Here is a 9,271-nt window from a genome sequence, read left to right on the forward strand (position 1 = left end):
GGAATGACAAAGATTTGTGTACCAAGCTGATGCCAGACACTAGCAGCATCCTCACCTGTTGCTCTAGAAAGGGCTGTGTGCATCCTTGAAGAGGCTTAGCTCTACCACACTTATCTAAAACACCCTCTTCACCACTCCACCTCCCAAGCATATCACACTGCTTTGTGCTCTTCACAACACTGCTCACTCATTGATGATTTTCTTGGGCATTTTTTTATGAGCTTGTTTACAGTGGATCTCTCCTACTGAAGTAAGCTCAGTGACAAACACACACATGCATACACACAAAATATGTCTTGTTGGGGTCTTCACTATCCCTAAGACTTAGCAGAGCTCTGGGCACACAATAGGCACTCAACCAAATATGTCACTGATTTATGTGCAGCTGTGTGTGTCCTACTACCAATGAGTCAGTCCACTAGGACCTGGGGCTGCCTTCAGACTATGGTGCAAGAGAGAAGAAGAGACTGCAGGACATGTTTAGGCTTGCACAGCTCCTCACCCCAGCTCCCTGACGCGCACGGAAGAGCCCCATACTTTCTTTCCTGTGTTGCTGCTGAAATTTTTAATAACTTTTGAACAAGTGGCCCTGCATTTTTATTTTTTCCTGGGCCCTGCAAATTATGTAGCCAGTTTTGCCTAGGGAAAAATGCTGCAGAGCAGGGAACAGGCAAACAGGCGGCTTTGCTGAGCCCATGAGGAAGAGAAGGCTGCCAGTCCTGTCCAACACCAGACTGCTATGGAAAGGAGCATGTCTGCCCTTACTGTAGCCAGCCTGGGATTTTTAGTGTCCTATATGCATGTCTCTTCCTCCACTGACATTGGAAGTCCGGGAAATGAAGGTTTTTCTGATTTACCTGTATTCCCCTGGGTTGAGCACAGTGCCCAATGACCAGTAGGCATTAATTACATTTGCTGAATGAGCGACTGAATCCCAGGCAGACAAAGGAAGCAAGTGATTACAGCTCCCTCATCAGAGAATCCCAGGCACTTTTCTCTTACAGGTTGATATTAATCATACTTTGCCATCTTCCTTATAAACCTCATCAAAGGGATAGCTCATCCATAGGATAGCTGTGAGGATTTGTGGAAGCTACAGAATGTTATTATTATTTTGTAGTTTCCCAAGTATTTGCCACATGCTTGTCTAGATCAGGCCATCGACTTTATGATAGAGGAATATACAGCAAGGACTCAGATGATGTCTTGGCCGTTACATGTGTTTTTCAAGAGAGGAGTGGGAACTTGTGGTAAAATTAGTAAAAAATTACTAACTCAAGGTACAAAGTCATGAGGGCCCCAGAGTTCCCAGGAAAACATTTACATGGTCCCGAGCCTCTCAAAGCAAGAGGAGGGTGTTACAGGCAGCAGAGGTGCAGAGATGGACATTCCAAGTTGAGAGCCAGCCAGGGTGTTGAAACCAGGTATGTGTGGTGTTTGACAGAAAACAAGGAGGAGATTGCCTGAGGCATTTGTAAAGAGAAATTTTTGGAGATAAAGCTGGAGGGGGAGGTTGGACAAGCAATTGCACTTTATCTGTGGGCAAGAGGGGAGTTGCAGACGAGTACCAAAAGGGGATATTGTATGTCCAAATGCTGTTTCAAAAGATCCCTCTGGTTGTGATAGGCAGGAGAGTTTGCAGGATGGAGAGTTGGAGCCTCTTTTCTCCCAGCAAACAGGATCAGAGCCACAGGGATGGCCAGAAGAGGAGCCACAGGAGGGAGCAACATCTAAGATGTGGAACTGACAGATGGAGTTGGGGAGGAGGCAAAGGAGGGAGGATTGTTGGAGAAGGCTCACAGGGTCTTCCCAGGTGACCAGGGTGGCAGAACAGAAATAATGAAGGCAGGAGGAGGAGAAAGAGCTTTTAGTTATAGCCATGATAGCAGCTCCCTGCATTTTGCATTTCACTTTCTAAAGTTCCATTAGAAATAAACATTCTCATTTAGTGTCTAGGTACCTGTATGTGTGTATGTGCATGTATGTGCAAGCACACCCCTCTCCTTGGCTGTTGGTACTTCAGATGTGCTTCTCTTCAACTAGATATTGAAGCTGAATATAAACAAAACTGTTAATAGCTGTATTTTCATAGCTAAACCAACTACCTATTGACCAGAATAGCAGTGAGCAAGCCCCTTGACAGTTGTGAATTATCAAATTAAATAACCAGCATCAAACCACCATGTGACCTGCTATATATGTGATTTAGGGACAAAACCAGAGTTACTGGTCATAAAGTCTGTGTGTTCGTGCCCTAGCATGGCCTAAACTGTAGCACATGCACACATGCTTTTCTTATTAGGTCAAGGAAAAAATACCAGCCCAGACAAAGCTTACATGACTCTTAGCTTGTTAAGTTCCTGGGCTCGCAGCAAGACTGAGATGCCAGGGACACTGGGGGAGGCAACTAGAGAAAGAATTATGTACAGGGCTAAGCCAAGTGCAGAAGTGGATGAAGGAGCAAGCAGGGGACAACCAGGCTTCAAAGCAGATAGACTAACAGTGGAGGCAGAGGCAGTACAAGGTAATGACCAGACCTCTGTGCTCCACTGCACACAGAGCACAGTTTGAATTTCAGATCATCCTCTAACTACTGGCTAAATGACTAGGAGCAAGTTCCTTAAAGCCCATGAACCTCATATTACTCATTTGTAAAATGGAAATTATAATACTTCCCACCTTACGTGGCACCTGTGATGATTCAATGGCAAAGACCAGGTAAAGCAGTTAGCACCATGTCTGGCACACGGTCAGTACTCAACAAAGCTTACCTGCCATTCTCAACATTATTGTAATTATCTAATAACTGATAAATGACCATGCAGGCGTACTTGGTATCCTTGAGGTCTTGAATAACACCAGGAAGTATCTGGCCAAAGAGCAAGACCTCAGCCCTAGGCATACACTGCAGAAAAAGGGCTCATGTCCCAAGGCGGTTGAAATGCTGTGGACAAAACAGGATTCTAGACCTCAGGAAACTGGACCACTGTGAGCACCGCAGGCTGGTGGCACCAGGCTATAAGGGAGGAGAGAGGCATGACTGGGGGTGGAGATTGACTGGCACATGGGTGGCATTCAAAACCATAGAACTGGATGCAATCACCCAGGGAGAGATAAACAGGCTTAAGCTTGAGTCCTGAGAGGGGTGTCAGAGAAGCCAACACAAGGGAGGGCATTTCTTGTAGACTGGTGGTTTTAACCATGTGTTAATATGTCAAGGACTGAATGGTGTCCAGTGGATGACTCAACAAGGAGGTCATTGGTAAGCTTTGGGCAGGGGCTGATCCTCAACACAGAGTTGAGGGGTGTGTGAGATGGACAGGTAAGAGAAAAGAGTGTATGACTGTATACAGCTTGCTTGAGAAGTGGCTTGAAAGCAGTGAGAACTGTGACTGTCTCCCACACCAAATACAGGGAGAGAGGCTTAGTGCAGGGACCACGTCTGATTCTGCTCTGGGCCCAAGGGTTTTAGAGAAGGAGAGAAAGAGATTTAAGGAGAATGCCGATAATGCTGGCAAATGCTGTTGGTTGAGAATCTTGAGATCTGGAAAGTGTCTGCTCTGAGGGGTGAATGTGTGAGGAGGATGTGAAGTCAGCAGGTATAGACAACTCCTCAGGAAGCTCAACATGAAGGAAGACACAGTGCAACAGCTAGAGGGAGGCAAATATTTGAAGCATTTTGATTTTTGTGTTTTACAGATGCATGAGACAGAAACATGTTTATAGGCTGAGAGGGAGAAGCCAATTGAGGGGTAGAGGGTGGAAAGCCTTCATGAAGCAGTTGTGTATGGTCAGAGCCCAGTGGGGAGAATTGGCTGCTAGTGGAGGATGAACGCTTCTTCCTCAGAGGAGTGAAGGACAGAAGGAGAGGAGAGGACACAAACGGACTCATTCATTCATTCAACTAATATATGTTACTATGTGCCAGGTACTAGCCTAGGTGCTAAAGATCATAGTGATGAGAAAAGCACATTGAAATCCTTGTTCTTGTGAGGCATACATCCCAGAGAAATGAGACAGGCCTCAAATAATAAATACAAGTAACGGGCAAGTTACTTATATTTATACAGCACATTAGAAGGTAATAAATGGTTTGGGGAAAAATAAGCAGAATCTGGTAAGTAAGATTCGGAGTGCTATGGGGGGATAATTTTAAATAGGGTGCTCAGGCAGAGCATCACTGAGAAGGTGATATTTGGGGAAAGAGTGTTCTAGTAAGAATGAAGAAAAAGTGAAAATTATTAACATGTTCCAGGCCCAACAAGAAAGTCAGTGTGGCTGGAATAGAGTGAAGAAAGAGGAAGTAGCAGGAGATGAGGTTAGAGAGAAAACAAGATTGAGCTGACAAATCATGGAGTGTCATGTAGCATTGGAAGAAGATTAACTTTTTTTCTGATTGAAAGTGGGAGTCACTGGGAGGGTTATGAGAAGAGGAGTGACACAATTTGAATTACTTTTTTAAAGGACCACTGCCCTTAGAATAAATTGATGATGGTGAAGATAAAAACAGAGGGGCTAACTAAGGGGCAACTGCAGCAATTGCAGAAGAGGTGACGGTCACAGTGGAGATAGTGAGAGGTGTTCAGACTCTGGGTATATTTTTAAAATGGAGTCAATAGGATTTCCTGCCAAATTATATGAAGTGTGAAAGACAGATAGAAGTCAAGAATGGCTCCAGAATGGTAGAACTACCAACAGCTGAAATGGGGAAGGCTATGGATAGAACAGGTTTTTGTTTGTTTGTTTGTTTGTTTGTTTCTGCTGTTAGTTTTGTTTTGTGGGAGTTTGGTTTTCCTGGAATTTTGGTTGGTTTTGTTGGAAGATAGGTCACATGGTGATTTGAGGTGTCTATTAGACTTCCAAATTCAGGTGTGTTCCTGAGTCTGAAATTTGGGTGGGAGAAAAGTGTAGCCTGGATACATACATTTGGGAATCATCAGTATAGAGATGGCACTTAAAGCCTTGAAACTGGATGAGATGAACATGAGAGTGAATGTAGTTGGAGAACGGAAGTGAGACGAGGACTGAACCCCGAGATGAAGAGGGTGGGAAGACGAGAAGGAGCCAGGGAAAAAGACTGAGAAATGTGACCAGTGAGGTAGGAAGACAATCAAGAGAGTGAAACATCCTGCAAGTCAAGGAGGGAGAGATCAACTGTCAAATGATGCCAGCAGGTCCAGAGGAGTAAGACTAAGAATTGACCATGGGGTTAGCAACATATAAGTCATTAGTGTCCTTGAGAAGAAAAATTTCTATGGTGTGTGTGTGTGTGTGCCCGTGCGCGTGTTGGGAAGGGTGGGCAGGAAAGGTAAAAGACTGCTCAAACGGGTTCACAAAAGACTAGGAATTAGAGATAATGAGCTTAGACACCTTCTTGGAGGTGCAGAAGACACCTCTTTGCTGCAGAAGACGGCAGCAAAATAGGGCAGTTGTTGAAGAAGGAAAGAGACTCTAGAGAAGGTTACATGGGGAAAATAACAGCATGTGTGTATGCCGAGGGGAATGCCTAAGTGCAGAGTCAACCCTTTATACTACAGGGTAGGGAAGAGGAGTGCTCTGATGTCACTGAGTCAGCAAGAAGGGATGAGATACAACCCTTTGGAAGCAGAATTAGAGGAGGTGACTACCCTACCTCCAGACTCTGAGAAACATGGAGTGTGGAGAATGAGTCTCTTCACTTGCTCCCAGGAACTGGTACCTAATCACAATGTATTGATTGGGTTAAGGACTGAGTGAATAGTTGAGAGCCCTGCAGGGGAAGCTACATTCTCCAGGCATAAAGGAACTGTAGTTGGATTTGGACAAAGAGGTAGTAGTATTCAGAGATGAGATGGGAGAGGGGGAGGCATTTTTCTCCTAGAGTAAGGTGCTGGTGGGCCAGTGGGAGGGTTTGAAGATGTGGAGGGGGCACAGGAATTCTCAGAGGTTCCGTGGAAGTTGAAGAAATGCAGAGTAGTACTATAGAGCACAGTGGAGGGCTGAGGTGGGTCTTGCTGAGGTTTGAGGGAGATGATTAACTGCACCCTCTCCCCTCCCCTGGAAATTCAGAGTAATTAATACAAAAGACATTGGGGTCAGAGAGATATAGAAATGTGGATACTTCCCCCACATCCCCTACAGTTCTCATCTTCATAAAGCCCTTTCCCCAATGTACAGCCCTGCCTCCTTTGTGTATTCTTATTCTTTGTAAGAGGGGTAACACTTCCAGCTCCTCCCTTCTCTCTCACAGATGCTGTTGTGGGTGTTGAGGATGCAGTGACAAAGCAGAATAAGTCTTTGCCTTCATGAAGTCTACCTGTTTATGCAGGGAAACAGGCAATCAGCAGACAAGGAAATAAATCTGATAATTTCCAGTATGAAATGCCATGAAGAATGACTACAGGATAATGACTGGCGGGGACTCTCAATCTGCCCAGGGTGCAGGGAACGTCTTGGTCTCCTCTTGGGCTCTCTGGGAAGCTTGGAACCATAGGGTAATCAGCTCTGAAGGCCCTTTTGCCACTTCTTTTTTATTTATTTATTTATTTATTTATTTATTTATTTATTTATTTTTATTATACTTTAAGTTCTAGGGTACATGTGCATAATGTGCAGGTTTGTTACACATGTATACTTGTGCCATGTTGGTGTGCTGCACCCATCAACTCGTCAGCACCCATCAATTCATCATTTATATGATGTATAACTCCCCAATGCAATCCCTCCCCCCTCCCCCCTCCCCATGATAGGCCCCAGTGTGTGATGTTCCCCTTCCCGAGTCCAAGTGATCTCATTGTTCAGTTCCCAAAACAGAGATATAGACCAATGGAACAGAACAGAGTCCTCAGAAATAATACCACACATCTACAGCCATCTGATCTTTGACAAACCTGAGAGAAACAAGAAATGGGGAAAGGATTCCCTATTTAATAAATGGTGCTGGGAAAATTGGCTAGCCATAAGTAGAAAGCTGAAACTGGATCCTTTCTTTACTCCTTATACGAAGATTAATTCAAGATGGATTAGAGACTTAAATGTTAGACCTAATACCATAAAAACCCTAGAAGAAAATCTAGGTAGTACCATTCAGGACATAGGCATGGGCAAGGACTTCATGTCTAAAACACCAAAAGCAATGGCAGCAAAAGCCAAAATTGACAAATGGGATCTAATTAAACTAAAGAGCTTCTGCACAGCAAAAGAAACTACCTTTTGCCACTTCTAATTCCAATGTGGAATAAAGGGAGCGGGAGGAAGGTAAAATGACAAGGCTATTAATATACGAAAGGCTGCCAAGCCATTATCGTTTATTTCAAGTGGCGGTAAAAGCAGATGACTCATCCTTCAGAGCTGCAGGACTTTGCACCAAACAGTCTGGATAGTTTAGTGGCTTGCCTGTTTTTCTGAGCTTGAAGTCAGGGGGACAGGGCTTCTGAGCTTGAATAATCCTGAGGAGTCATATTTCCTTACCCCAACCCTAAGAAAGACTTTCCCAAAAGGTCTCAAGGGAACAAATGGATGCTTCGGCAATGGTTTGGAGCAGGGAAGCTTCCTGGTGAAGATGGAGCCAAGCAGCTACATTGAAAAATCTTTTTTTTTTTTTTTTTTCTTGAGACAGTCTTGCTCTGTCGCCCAGGCTGAAGTGCAGTGACACGATCTTGACTCACTGCAACCTCTGCCTCCCGGGTTCAAGCAATTCTCCTGCCTTAGCCTCTTGAGTAGCTGGGACTACAGGCACGTGCCACCACACCTGGCTATTTTTTTGTATTTTTAGTAGAGACGGGGTTTCACTGTGTTAGCCAGGATGGTCTCCATCTCCTGACCTCGTGATCTGCCAGCCTTGGCTTCCCAAAGTGCTGGGATTACAGGCTTGAGCTGCCGCACCTGGCCCAGAGTCTTTGTGTTTTTCTTACCCTCCCTTAACACCCATGCTTGCTTGCCCTGCTGTAGGTTAGGGAGGAAAAGAGGGAGTCTCTTTCTGACATTTCCGGAAGTATCACCTTTTCCCTGGCACCCTGGTGAAATGTAGCCTACTAATGAAAGACATTTCTCCTCCCAAAGCTGTGGAAAACCAATTGTTGAGTTCATAATGCTTGCCAATCAGTTAGAACAATTGGGAATGTTGAGATTGGTCAACTGCCCCAAGAGACTCCTTGGATGGGAGAGCTGCCATTAAATTTATGGTGTGTGGCAGCGTGTCCTACAAAAGGATTTGTTCCAACAGATTGGGTAGTGAACTCATCAAGGAAGTAAGTGTAAAAAGGTCTTTGTAAAGAGCAGGTGTTCTCTCTTTTCTGATGCATCATCAATGATATCACTGGTTGGGCCTCAGTTCCAGCATTTTTATTACTGGTGCTCTTGTATGACATAGAAAGGGCTCAGTGGTGAGCTAGATCACTTTGAGTCCACCTGTTTCTATGGACAGCTTTGACAGGAACAACAACAGAGAATATTTTTCTTCCTCTAAGAGGGCTGTAAGAGAAATCAGGATTGGAAAGAGACTATAAACGACTTGATGACATCAGTCTTAACTTCTTCCTGGAATAGAAGTCTTCCTCACAAGTAGGGCATTCAAACTCAGTTTGAGCCAGAGATGAGGAGTTCACTACCTCTGTATATCAGAATGGAAAGAAGCCAAAGAGGTTGGCGAGGACTTGGTCTGTTCAGGATGTTTCTCATCGGGAGAGATGAGAACAGTGGATACTTTAAGGGATAGAGTGAGAAGTGAAACTGGCATACGTTTTCTCCTTTAGGTGTACAAGGGGCCCTTCAAGGATTTAAGGAAAGCAGTTTAGTCAGATTTGTGTTTTGTAAGGTTAACCTGGCTGTGATGGCAAGTCTGGATTTGAGGAAATGGGTGTGAGACCAGCGGTAACTAGGTCTCTTAAGACTCTGTTACAAAATTCTGGGACAGAAATATTGAGAATTTGACCTAGGTCAGGGCAGAGGGGAAGGAGAAAAAGGACTGAAAGTCTGTCAGATATTCACCTCAACCTGGTCGTTGTTGACAGATTATATGTAAGCTGGGAAAGGAAGGTTCCACTGGAGGAGACCATTAGGTTTCAGGTTCCACACCCTGACACCCCAAGTGTCTCTGGTGCCCTTCACTGAAATAGGCTGCACAGAGAAGACAGGAAGCCATGTGCTAGAAGATGGGGGTTTTGAAAATTTGGGATATGTTGACTCTGAGTACAAGTGTCCAAGTGGAAGTTTCCAGGAGGTGGTTGAATATATCAGGCTGGAGCATAGGACAGATATTTAGGTTATAGATTGACTTGTTAATATTAGGAAT

This window comes from Rhinopithecus roxellana, chromosome 7, assembly GCF_007565055.1.
Source record: "Rhinopithecus roxellana isolate Shanxi Qingling chromosome 7, ASM756505v1, whole genome shotgun sequence".
Classification (NCBI taxonomy): Eukaryota; Metazoa; Chordata; class Mammalia; order Primates; family Cercopithecidae; genus Rhinopithecus; species Rhinopithecus roxellana.